This window comes from Scyliorhinus canicula, chromosome 8 (assembly GCF_902713615.1).
Source record: "Scyliorhinus canicula chromosome 8, sScyCan1.1, whole genome shotgun sequence".
Taxonomy (NCBI): Eukaryota; Metazoa; Chordata; class Chondrichthyes; order Carcharhiniformes; family Scyliorhinidae; genus Scyliorhinus; species Scyliorhinus canicula.
In genome coordinates this window covers 7,068,562-7,080,804 of record NC_052153.1, presented here as the reverse complement: position 1 = coordinate 7,080,804, position 12,243 = coordinate 7,068,562, and positions in this window count along the sequence as shown.

The window sequence follows — 12,243 nt, the reverse complement described above, 5'->3', positions numbered from 1 at the left end:
GAGCACCGCACTGTCAGAGGGTCAGTACTGAGGGAGCGCTGCACTGTCAGAGGGTCAGTGCTGAGGGAGTGCTGCACTGTCAGAGGGTCCATACTGAGGGAGTGCTGCACTGTCAGGGTCAGTACTGAGGGAGCACCGCACTGTCAGAGGGTCAGTACAGAGGGAGCGCTGCACTGTCAGAGGGTCAGTACTGAGGGAGTGCTGCACTGTCAGAGGGTCAGTACTGAGGGAGTGCCGCACTGTCAGAGGGTCAGTATTGGGGAGTGCCGCACTGTCAGAGGGTCAGTATTGGGGGAGTGCTGCACTGTTAGAGGGTCAGTACTGAGGGAGTGCCGCACTGTCAGTGGGTCAGTACTGAGGGAGTGCTGCACTGTCAGAGGGTCAGTACTGAGGGAGTGCTGCACTGTCAGAGGGTCAGTACTGAGGGAGTGCTGCACTGTCAGAGGGTCAGTACTGAGGGAGTGCTGCACTGTCAGAGGGTCAGTACTGAGGGAGTGCTGCACTGTCAGAGGGTCAGTACTGAGGGAGTGCTGCACTGTCAGAGGGTCAGTATTGGGGGAGTGTATTCACTGTTGTAAGGTAGGAAATGGGGTAGCCAATTTGCACGTAGCAAACCCCCACAAACAACACTGTGATAAGCACTAGATAAGAGGCGCAAATTACCGGCCGCATCCACTGGAATTGGGATGGGATCGTAGCCGGTAAATCCCGCTAAAGGCCTCTTCCGGGATTCCCAACAGTCACTGCTCCCCGTGAGGTCTATCGAGATCTCGCCAAGCGTTGCGATTGTGGGCAGGATCAGGATTTGTAAAGTTGAGCATTGAGTTAAGCTCACTTAACTATGTCTATAGCAGAACTAACCAGCCCCGGGATCTATCACCTTCATCGAGGAGGGCCCAGCTTGGCACCATTTACCGCTGGTCTCCACAAACGCGGACCGGGCGGAACGGCACTTTGTTGGGGTGGGGGGTCACTCAGGCAATCAGAGGCCCCCGGTTGGTCTGGCTGTGGGCAGGGTGGCATCCTGGCAGTGCCACTTTTGAATGGCATCCCAATCCCATCCTGCATTGAGGAGCGTTAACTCCCCAGTGCAGGAAATGCGCCCGGGTGCGGTGTTGACTGGCCGTTCCAGGCCGAGGCCTGAGAAAAGTTCGCTAGCGGATCGTTCCCGGTGCTACAAGCGCCAGGAATGATCCCACTAGGCCCGCCCGAAACAGGACTCTTTTTTAATTAAATCACGGCCAAGCACTTTCGAAGTGTTATCACTGAACCCCTAGTAGCCAATTTACACACAGCATGCGGCTGGGAACAACAATGTGAAACATGAAAAGAACATTCTGGAAGTATTCGGTGGGTAAGGCAGCACCTGTGCAGAGAGATAGAATGTTATATTTTAATTAATAACCCTTTATCGGAACTTGATTCAGTGTCTCTCTCCTAATCTGTGCTATCAACTTATTTACTCACATTAAACACCTCAATGCAATCACCTCGGAATCTTCCATCCTTAAGGGATGACAAGACTGGTCTATACAAACTGCCCTCACAATTTAAGCCTAGATATCGGTTAATAAGAGTAAACCTTCATTGTGGCAGAACGTGGAGGATTATCTCACGCAACCCTGCAACACAGGGACAGAAGGAGACCATTCAGCCCCTCTAGTCTGTTACACCAGTCAGTGAAATCATGGCAGTGATCTTTGACCTGAATCCAGATACCTGCCATTTGCCCCATACCCCCTTGAAACTATTGGATAATAAAAGTCTATTTAAAAGTCTATCCATCTCAGATTTAAAAATCAACAACTGACCAAGCATCAGCTGCCATTTGTGGAAGAGAAACACCCTTTGTGTGAAGACTTGCTTCATGATTTTGGGATCCCTGAGAGGTTCGGCTCGAATATGTAGGCCCCAATGTGCCCTTGTCCAGTGGTGTAGCTTCTCATTGTCTGCCTCACATCTTCCCCTTAATATCTTGACAACCTCAATTAAAACCAGCCCTTGACCTTCTACATTCGCGGAATAAAGGTTTGTCTGATCGCACCTCTTCATTTAACACTCGATGGTCCAGGTGATTGTTCTGATAGCTTCTCTGTAATCCCTTCACGGGCAGTACGCCCTTCCTTTTGGATCAGGACGCATTTTCTCATCCGACGGAAGAGGAAAAATTGGTTTGAGGAAAACCGACGATTGAATCTGAAATAAAAACGGGGAGCTCAGCAGGTCCGGCAGCATCTGTGAAATGAAAAAGGGAGTCGGCATTTCGAGCCCGTGTGACTCTTCTTCAGAGTTAAAGAGAGGGAGGAATGTGATGTGATAGGGAACCAGAGGCAAAGGTAGTTTGAGGGGATTTATACGTGTATTGGTAAACCATCAGAAATAAGGTCTGGTTTTAAGCGGGTTGATTTAGGGCTGGGTTCTCCCATCCCGAAGCCGCGATGGCAGGAGGCAGGTTCCCGTTCGCTGGCGACGAGATTCTCTGTTCCCATCGCTGTCAATGGGATATCCCGTTGAAGACACTCCACGTCGCCAGGAAGCCCACTGGCGGGGGGTGCGGGAACAGAGGGCGTGATTCTCCCAACGGGAGACTAAGTGCCGATGCCGGAGTGAAAACCCGGGTGTTTAACTCCGGCGTTGGAGGCCGCTCCTCGCTCCCTATTCTCCCACCCCCAGGGGGCTAGGAGCGGCGACGCGTCAATCCCGCGCACCGGACCTTGGCGCCCACGTCAAAGCGGCACCACCTAAATGACGCGGCCGGCGGCGCCTAAATGACGTCACCCGCGTATGCGCAGTTGCCGTCTTCCCCGTGGGCGCCCCGCAAGACATGGAGGATTGATCTTGCGGGGCGGCGGAGGGAAAAGAGTGCGTCTTTTAGAGACGCCGGCCCGCCGATCGGTGGGCACCGATCAAGGGCCAGACCCCACTGAGCACCCATCTGGTGCTCGATCCTCCCTCCCCCCATCTCACAGGCCGTACACGCAGCGTTCGGGCGCTGTTCACGCTGTCAGCGACCAGGTGTGGTTGGCGCCGGCGTGAACCGGTGGTATTGGGCAGGCCGTTTGGCCCATCCGGGCCGGAGAATCGCCGCTCGACCGTTAGAAACGGTGAGCGGCGATTCTCCGAGCGGCCTGTCATAAATCGCGGCACGCCGTTTTGGGGGGGGGGGGGGTGGGAGAATCGCGTGCGGGTGCCAGGGCGGCGTGGCGGAATCGCCGAGTCCCCCCCCTCGATTCTCCCACCCAGCGTGGGGGTTGGAGAATCGCGGCCAGAGAATGTCGCCCAGCGAATGGCCGGAGAATTCCGGCCATAATGTTTCTGCGGAGGGAAGGGTAATTACATTCATGCTGGACAAAGGTGTTTGTATGTGTGGGGGTTGGTTTCAATTCCAACTATGCTTATTTTTAAAATAAATTTAGAGTACCCAATTCTTTTTTTCCAATGAAGGGGCAATTTAGCGTGGCCAATCCACCTACCCTGCACATCTTTGGGTTGTGGGGGCGAAACCCACGCAGACACGGGGAGAATGTGCAAACTCCACACGGACAGAAACCCGGGGCCGGGATCGAACCCGGGACCTCGGCACCATGAGGCAGCAGTGCTAACCACTGCGCCACCACTGTGCCGTCCCCAACTATGCTTCTATTGTGCTGCGAGAGGCTTACAACATGAAGAGCAAATAGAGGCTGGCAGAAGTAGCAGTTGTTGCTTAGCAACTAGAGGCCTTTTAAGGTAAGAAGGTTTGAAGATAGTGCAGAGAGAAACTTCGGCAAAGAGTCATCTCGCCCCGAAGCGTTAGCTTCCTCCTCTCTCCACAGAATCTGTCAGACCTGCTGAGATTGTCCAGTATTGTCTTGTTTTTCCAGCAGCCGCAGTAATTTGCTTTTACATTTGGAATTAGTGCCAGGGAGTGAACATTTCCCAACTCTTCCAGGAGAAGCTGGCCACGACAAGGGAGCTGCAAAGAGACAGACTTCCCAAAGAAGCAGATACTAGGGAATTAGGACAGAAAGCAGCTAAGAGAACAGAGAACAAGATATTGTTCAGAGGAGAATTCAAGGGAAAGTGTAGTAATCCACGGGAGGCAGGAGTTCCGTCACCACGCCAATATGTATTTACAATAACGATATTACAGGAGCAGCTACAAACAGTGCTGCTAGCAGTCCAGTCAACTTAAGACTGGCTCACAAAGCCTACACAGGTGCTTATATGGGCTATCATTGAGGGAGCTCATACTCCAATTGACCAACCAATAAAGCCAATTGGAGTTCATTACACCCCTCCCCCCCCAAGGTCCGAGGAATTCCTGCCAGCTGGCATTCCTCCGAGCTTCTTCCTGCTCCTCATGTCTGGGTCTGTCACCTCTGTGTCGTCCGCCGGGTCGTTCTCCGAAGTGGGCAGGGTGTACCTTATAGGTGCCCGTCTTTTCCTTGACGACCTCCTTGGAAGTTGTTCTTCCTCCTCCTCGGGGAGAGGTGTCGCGGCGGCCTCGTCGAACGTGGCCATCTCCGACTCTGACGACTGATGACTGGGTCTGGAGAAATTGCTCGGGGCTGGGGTGTGGGTATCCTTTCCGTCTGGGCTATCCCTGCTTGAGGCGGTCCTGCTTCGCCTGCCTCCAGGTGTGGTTCCGCTGCCCTATTTGGTCTAGGTGTTTCTTCAGCACCTTACATCCTATTGAAACCTCATAGGATATGGGCCCTGTTTGGGACTCTACCGTACTTTTGACCCACGTTGGTCCATTTCCATAATTCTTGACCCAAACCGGTGCCGACTATTATCATTCCCCCTGCGTTGGGTCTCCTGTTGTTTCTCCACTTTCCCCGTTAAATTTGGGAAAGGAGACTCAGCCTCGTTCGCAGCCGCCTTCCCATTAAGAGTTCAGCTGGCGGTATGCCCGTTGTGGAATGCGGTGTGGTCCTGTAATCAAACAGCCAGCGGGAGAGCTGTGTGTCCATTGATGCTGCCGGCTGCTTCTTGAGTCCCGCTTTAAGTGTCTGGACCGCTCTCTCTGCCAGGCCGTTGGTCGCTGGATGGTAAGGGGCCGTTTTGATGTGACGGACTCCGTTTTCCTTCAGGAATTTTCCAAATTTCCCACTTGTGAATGCCGTTCCGTTGTCCGACACCAATACCTCCGGAAGTCCATGTGTTGCAAATGAAGCCCTGAGCTTTTCGATTGTCGATGCTGTGCTTGCCGCGTTTACCCCGTGGACGTCCAACCATTTGGAGTGGGCGTTCACTATCACCAAAAACATTGAGCCCATGAAAGGGCCGGCATGGTCAATATGCAGGCGGGTCCACGGTCTGCCTGGCCATTCCCACGGATGCAATGGCGCCACTGGTGGCACTCTTTGCCCCTGTTGGCACTCCTGGCACCGACGTACCAAGTCTGCTATGTCTGTGTCCAAACCTGGCCACCAAACGTAGCTTCGAGCTAGCATCTTCATTTTAGACACCCCTGGGTGTCTGTGATGTAACTCAGTTAAGATTGCCTGACGGCCCTGAGCTGGGACTATTACCCGGGCTCCCCATAATAGGATACCGTCTTCTACGGTCATTTGGTCCCTTCTGCTCCAGTATGGGTGCATCTGGGGCTCAACTGGTCTTTCCAGTTCCCCTGTTAGCAGTAAATGCTTCATCTTGGCTAAAACTGGGTCTTTTTGCATCCACAACCGAATATGTTGTGCGTCTACTGGTAGGGTGTCCAAAAAATTTAGAGTCATTACTGTCTCCTCTACTTTTGGTATTTGCGGCGGAGTGTCCGGGAGGGGAAGTCTGCTCAAAGCATCTGCATTTGCTACTCACGTTCCCGTCTGTGCTCCAGAACGTATCTATACGCCGCCAGTAGCAACGCCCAGCATTGGATTCTAGCTGATGCAATCGGGGGTATTGACTTGTCTTCTTTTAATAACCCTAATAACGGCTTATGATCCGTCACTATGGTGAATTTCCGCCCGTACAGATACTGGTGAAATTTTGTTTTACTGTGAATATCACCGCCAGTCCTTCCTTCTCGATTTGGGTGTACTTCCTCTCAGCCATCGCCAAGATCCTCGAAGCATAGGCTATTGGCCGTTCTTCCCCATTCCTTCCTCTATGGGCTAAGACGGCTTCTACCCTGTAGGGGGATGCATCACAAGTGACCACCAACTCCTTCCTTGGGTCATAATGCTCTAGGACATTTTTGGATGACAGCTGTTCCTTAATGTCCCTAAATGCTCGGTTTTGGCAGGCAGACCATTTCCATTCTTGCCCCTTTTTTAGTAGCTGGTGGAGGGGGTCTAGGATGGACGCCCTATTTTCAATAAATTTTCCATAATAGGTTACCAACCCTAGAAATGATCGTAACTCCTGGACCGTGGTGGGAGCTGGGGCTTCTTTTATTGCCCTTACTCTGTCTTCTAATGGGTGTAAGCCTGACTCGTCTACTTTATATCCCAGGTACGTCACTTGTGGGGCCAGAAAAACACATTTTTCCCTTTTTAGCCATACGCCTGCCTTTGCGAAATGCCTGAGCACTTCCTCTAGGTTCCTTAAGTGTTCCCTGTTTGTCCTACCCGTGATTAAGACATCGTCCAAATAAATCGCCACCTGCGGTAGTCCCTGCAGAATATTTTCCATCGTACGCTGGAATAAAGCGCAGGCTGATGACACTCCGAAAGGTAGCCTAGTATAACGAAAAAGGCCCTTCAGGGTGTTGATTGTAGCGAACTTCTGGGAGTCCTTGTCCAGTTTTAACTGCAGGTAGGCGTGGCTCATGTCCAGTTTCGTTAACAAAAGCCCACATGCCAATTTGGCATACAAGTCGTCTATTTTCGGGATTGGGTATTTGTCCAGCAGTGCACATTTGTTTACCGTCTGTTTGAAATCTCCACAGAGACGTATCGAGCCGTCTGGCTTCAAAATTGGTACCACTGGCGCTGCCCATTCTGAGAACTGTACTGGTCTGATAATGTCGTCGCGCCATAACCTTTCTATTTAGTCATCTACTTTCTTCCTTAATGCAAAAGGTACCGGCCTGGCCTTACAAAATTTCGGAAGGGCTTCTGGGTCCACGTGCAAAGTTGCTTTGGCGCGTATGATTTCCCCCAAACCTTCCTGGAAGACCTCCGGGTATTTTTGGAGTGCTCCACTCAACTACCCGCTTCCACTATGGAAAATTTTCATCCAATCTAATTTTAGGTCTTTCAGCCAGTTTCATCCAATTAAGCTCGGTCTGGAGCCCTCTACTATCGTCAACGGTAATCTGAGCAATTGTTTCTCATATTCCATGGGTACATGAGTCGTGCCTAGAACTTCCAGGGGTTTCCCCGTGTAGGTTTTAAGTTTCGTCAATGTTTTTGTTAGGGTTAGTGGCTGGAGTCCATCTTTGATTTTTCTAAATGCTGCCACTCCCATTACTGATACGGCCGCGCCCGTGTCTATTTCCATTATTGTCGGCCGATGGTTCACCTGTGGGGTAATCTTAATGGGTTCTGCTTTCTTTGTTGCAATATTATATAATTGTTCCCCTTCGGAGGAGGATGGGGCGTCTAGGTTGTGTACTTCCCTGCATCCCCACCTGCTATTCCTCTTTTGCCACCTCCTTCTAGGGTTTCTGTCGCTGTTACCCCACTCTTGTCTGGTGCCAGAAACGGTCCTTCTCTGTTGGGGGATTCTCAGCCGGTACTTCCCTCTATCTCCAGTTAGTCCTGGCAGACTTGGGGGCAGTTCTGGGGTTTGCCTTTATCCCTCTATTCCTCAGGTTTTTCCTGAGAGCAGCTATCTGGTAGCAGGACCCGTTGTGGTAGTCCCTCTCACAGGTATCAACCTCCATTGGCGTGCCCTGTAGTTCCTGCGCCCCACTTGCTGCCTTTTCTAGGGACAGTGCGAGCTGTAACGCCTGCCTGCAATCTAGCTCCGTTTCCACCAACAGGCGTTTCTGTATTGTGAGGTCGTTTATACCACACACTAACCGGTCCCGAAGCATTTCATTTAGCTTCGAGCCAAACTCACATTTTTCCACCAGCCTTCTCAGGCAGGTCAAGAAATTTGTGACTGACTCCCTGTCTTCCCGCTTCGCTGTGTAGAATCTGTACCTACGCAAAATGAAGGGTGGTTTTGGGTTGTAGTGCTCTTTCACCAATTCCGTTACTTCTTGGAAAGTTTTCGTGTCCGGCGCATCGGGATAAGTCAGACTACGTATAATGGCGAAAGCGGAGGGTCCACACGCCGACAGAAGGATAAGCCGTCTCCTTTCATCCGTCAGTATATAATTTGTCCGGAAGAAGTAACACATTCTCTCCACGTACTGGGACCAGTCCTCAATAGCCGGGTCAAATGCCTCTCACCTCCCAAAAAACGGCATTTTTAAAATGGCAAGGCTTACCCTCCGAGTGCGGCAGCTGGTCTCCGCAAAATTCTTAGTTTACCTCGTCGCCACTGTAGTAATCCACGGGAGGCAGGAGTTCCGCCACCACACCAATATTTATTTACAATAACTCAATATTACAGGAGCAGCTACAAACAGTGCTGCTAGCAGTCCAGTCAACTTAAGACTGGCTCACAAAGCCTACACAGGTGCTTATATGGGCCCCTCAATGAGCTATCATTGAGGGAGCTCATACTCCAATTGGCCAACCAATAAAGCCAATTGGAGTTCATTACAGAAAGCAAACAAAGTGTTGTGAGAAAGAGAGAGATAGCTGCAGTAACCAGAATTAAAGTGGGAAAGCAGACTTCAGAGGTAAATCAAAAGTTTGATGTAATTTCCATAGAGTCTGGGAGTCGATAGTTAAAGCAATTATGAACAGTTTGTACAACTGTCAAGCCAAAGAATTCCTGAAGGGGGAATTGAAAATCCTGGGGCGCGATTCTCCGCAAATGCGGAGAGTCGTGAAGGCTGCCGTGAAACTGGCCGTGTTTCACGGCAGCCTCCGCGCCCCCTCCTGGGACCCAATTCTGCTCCCCGGTCGGGGCTAGCAGCGGGGCCCCGTGAACCTCGGCATCGCAGGCTTAGCGAACTTCGCTAAGCCCGCGCGTCAAGGTTAACGGTGGCTGACGCAAACGATGATGTTAGCCGCGCATGCGCGGATTGGACGGCTCCTATCCGCGCATGCGCAGATGACATCATCACGCATATGCGTGAAACCCGCGCATGCGTGAAACCCGCGCATGCGCGGGCCGTTATGCCCCTCAGCCGCCCCGCGGACTGATCTAGCGGGGCGGTGGAGGAACAAAGAGTGCGCGTGGTTCGGACCCACTGCCCGCGATCGGTGCCCACCGATCGTGGGCCCATGCCACCCTTGGCGGCCGTGCCAATCGGTGGCATGGTTCTCCAGAACGGCACTTTGCGGCCGTTTTCACGAACTGTGAGAGCAGGTGTGTTGGAGTTCGTGAAAACGGCGATAAAGGCCTGGGAAATCGGCCCATCGGATAGTGGAGAATCGCTGCTCGCCATAAAAAACGGCGAGCAGCGATTTGTGTCGTGGGGCGGCCGTGGGGGGGGGGGGGGGGAGAATAGCGGGAGGTCAGGAAAAATGTCGGGAAGGCCCTCCCGCTATTCTCCGACCTGTCGTGGGGGGTGGAGAATCGCGCCCCTGGACTGGGTTTATGGTCAAAAGTGGGTGGAAGCTTTGAGTAAAAGAGTAATTTGGAAAACCTGGACTGGATTGTGCTGATGGAAAGTAGTGTTGTAAAAGAAGATTTTAAAACAAGTTTTTGGGAGTGGAATTTGGAAACTCTCATGTGACAAGCATTTTGGGGGGGGGGGGGGAGGGGGATATTGAGGAGAAATCCATGAACATTCACTTCGGTTCAGAGTGGAAAGTGTATTTGAACACAGTCAACCTGGGTGCTTAAAGGGATTTTGTGTTACTGAGACCATTGAAGCATAAAATGTACTTTATAGTCCATGCTAATCTTAAAATCTGTGTATATTTGGTAAGGTAAGGGGAAATTTAGCTAGGCCAATCCATCTACCCTGCACATCTATGGACTGTGGGAGGAAACTGGAGCACCCGGAGGAAACCCACACAGACACGGGGACAATGTGCAGACTCCGCACAGACAGTGACCCAAAGTCGGAATTGAACCCGGATCCCTGGTGCTGTGAGGCAGCAGTGCTAACCACCATGCCGTCCGTCCTGTGACTCTGTTCTGTTTCTAAAGAGAAGTAAAAGTTACGTCTTCTGAGCCAGTTTTCTAACCTGGGATCATCCCATCCAGTTGTAACACCAACTGGGACCCTAACAGATGGATTTTCCATTTAAATCTCCCTGGAATAGAGCAAGCAAAAAAGTGTCACCGTATCTATCAAGGCTGGATTTTTACTGGGCTTTCATTCCACCGTTCCCAAAGCTTTAGTGACATCCTTAAAGATATGGACCCTGAGTGGACAGAATGGTATGCTACCTGTGTGTTTGCTGCTTGAATTTTATAGTCGGGAATATGTGGGATGTTTCTGTTACTTGTACTATCTTTATGTAAATTAGTTAAATTACTCTAAAAGCCTAAAATAACACCCGATTATCCAAGGGCCAGGTCAAACTGAATGAAAATGGATTTTGCTAATCGCAACGGATTTTCTGTCAAATTGACAAATCGGTCCCTGCTTTAAATCACACTTGAATCAAGGAATAGTTGGATCTTTGCCACTCACAGATGTGTTGTGATCCTGCTGGTGAGATATTAGGGGGAGTAACCGAAAGATTGATCAAAGAGTTGACTTTTAAGGCAGGTCTCGAGAGAGAGAGAGAGAGAGAGGAGAGACGGAGACAGTAATCTGGGGAAAGGAATGCCAGAGTTGAAGGCCGAGAGCCTGAAATGAGAGATGGAAGAGGAATAGATATGCTCAAGTCACTTGTGGCAGGGCAGGTTGAGAAAACGATCAAGAATATGAGATCCTGGGCTTCGGAAATAGAAGCAGGGAGTACAAAAGCAAAGAGGTGATGATGAACCTTTTATAAATCACAGGTTCAGTCCTGCGTACGGTGTGTTGTTTCCAATCCTGGACCCCTGCATTTTAGGAAGTTTGTGAAGGCTGGGGATAGGGGGCACAGACGATTTACAATATCAACTCAGGGCTGTGGGAGTTCAAGCACGTGGTTTGGTAAGAAAAGCTGGTGTTGTTCTCCATAGATATGGGCGGCAGGGTAGCGTAGTGGTTAGCACTGTTGTTCACAGCGACAGGGTCCTGGGTTCGATTCCTGGCTTGAGTCACTGTCTGTATCGGAGTCTGCATGTTCTCCCCATGTCTGCGTGGGTTTCCTCCGGGTGCTCCGGTTTCCTCCCACAAGTCCCGAAAGACGTGCTTGTTAGGTGAATTGGACGTTCTGAATTCCCCCTTGGTGTACCCGAACAGGAGCCGGAGTGTGGCGACGAGGAGATTTTCACAGTAACTTCATTGCAGTGTTAATGTAAGCCTACTTGTGACAATAAAGTTTATTATTAGAGAAGAGAAGGTAGGGAGGCGAGTTGATCGAGGCGTTCAAAATCATGAGGGATCTAGATGGAGTGGATCGAGAGAAAATGTTCCCATTGGCGGAAGGATCAATAATCAGAGCACACTGATTTAAGGTAATAGAACTAAAAGCAACATTAGGAAGACCATTTTTAGGCAGCCAGTATTTCTGATCAAGGAAACAGTGCCCGGAAGGAGGATTCAGTCATTGCTTTCAAAAGGGAATTAGGTAAGTCAGGAGGCTTAATGGGAAAGTCTCGTTTTGGGTGTAAATAGTGGTGTATTTCTCGGAGCCTGCAGCCCTGAGAATGACTCACCATCAAAAGCCACTCTCTTCTTTGTTTGCCCTCAGCGTGGAACGCCCAGCTGAGGCCACACTTGCCTTCACTTCCTGCACCGACAAGCCGAGCCCGTCAGTGCTCGAAGAGATCGGACGCCACTTTTAAATGCTGCTCCAATCTGTCAACCCCCCCACTGCGCCCTCTGGACGTCTCTGTGGTAGTCACCACTGTTGTATTGTGTATACTGCATACGAGGGTATTACGGTAAGGCCCCTGTACTACAGGTACGGGGGTAGATCCCTGCCTGCTGGCTCCGCCCAGTAGGCGGAGTATAAATGTGTGGGCTCTCCGAGCAGCAGCCATTTCGGCAGCAGCTGTGGGAGGCTCCGCATCTCTGCGTAATAAAGCCTTGATTACTCTCGACTCTTGTCTCATCGCAATTGATAGTGCATCCATTTATTACGCAGTCTCTTACTAGGAGTGGCAGGGCACGGCAGAAATCTTCCATAGACTCTCCGGGGAGTT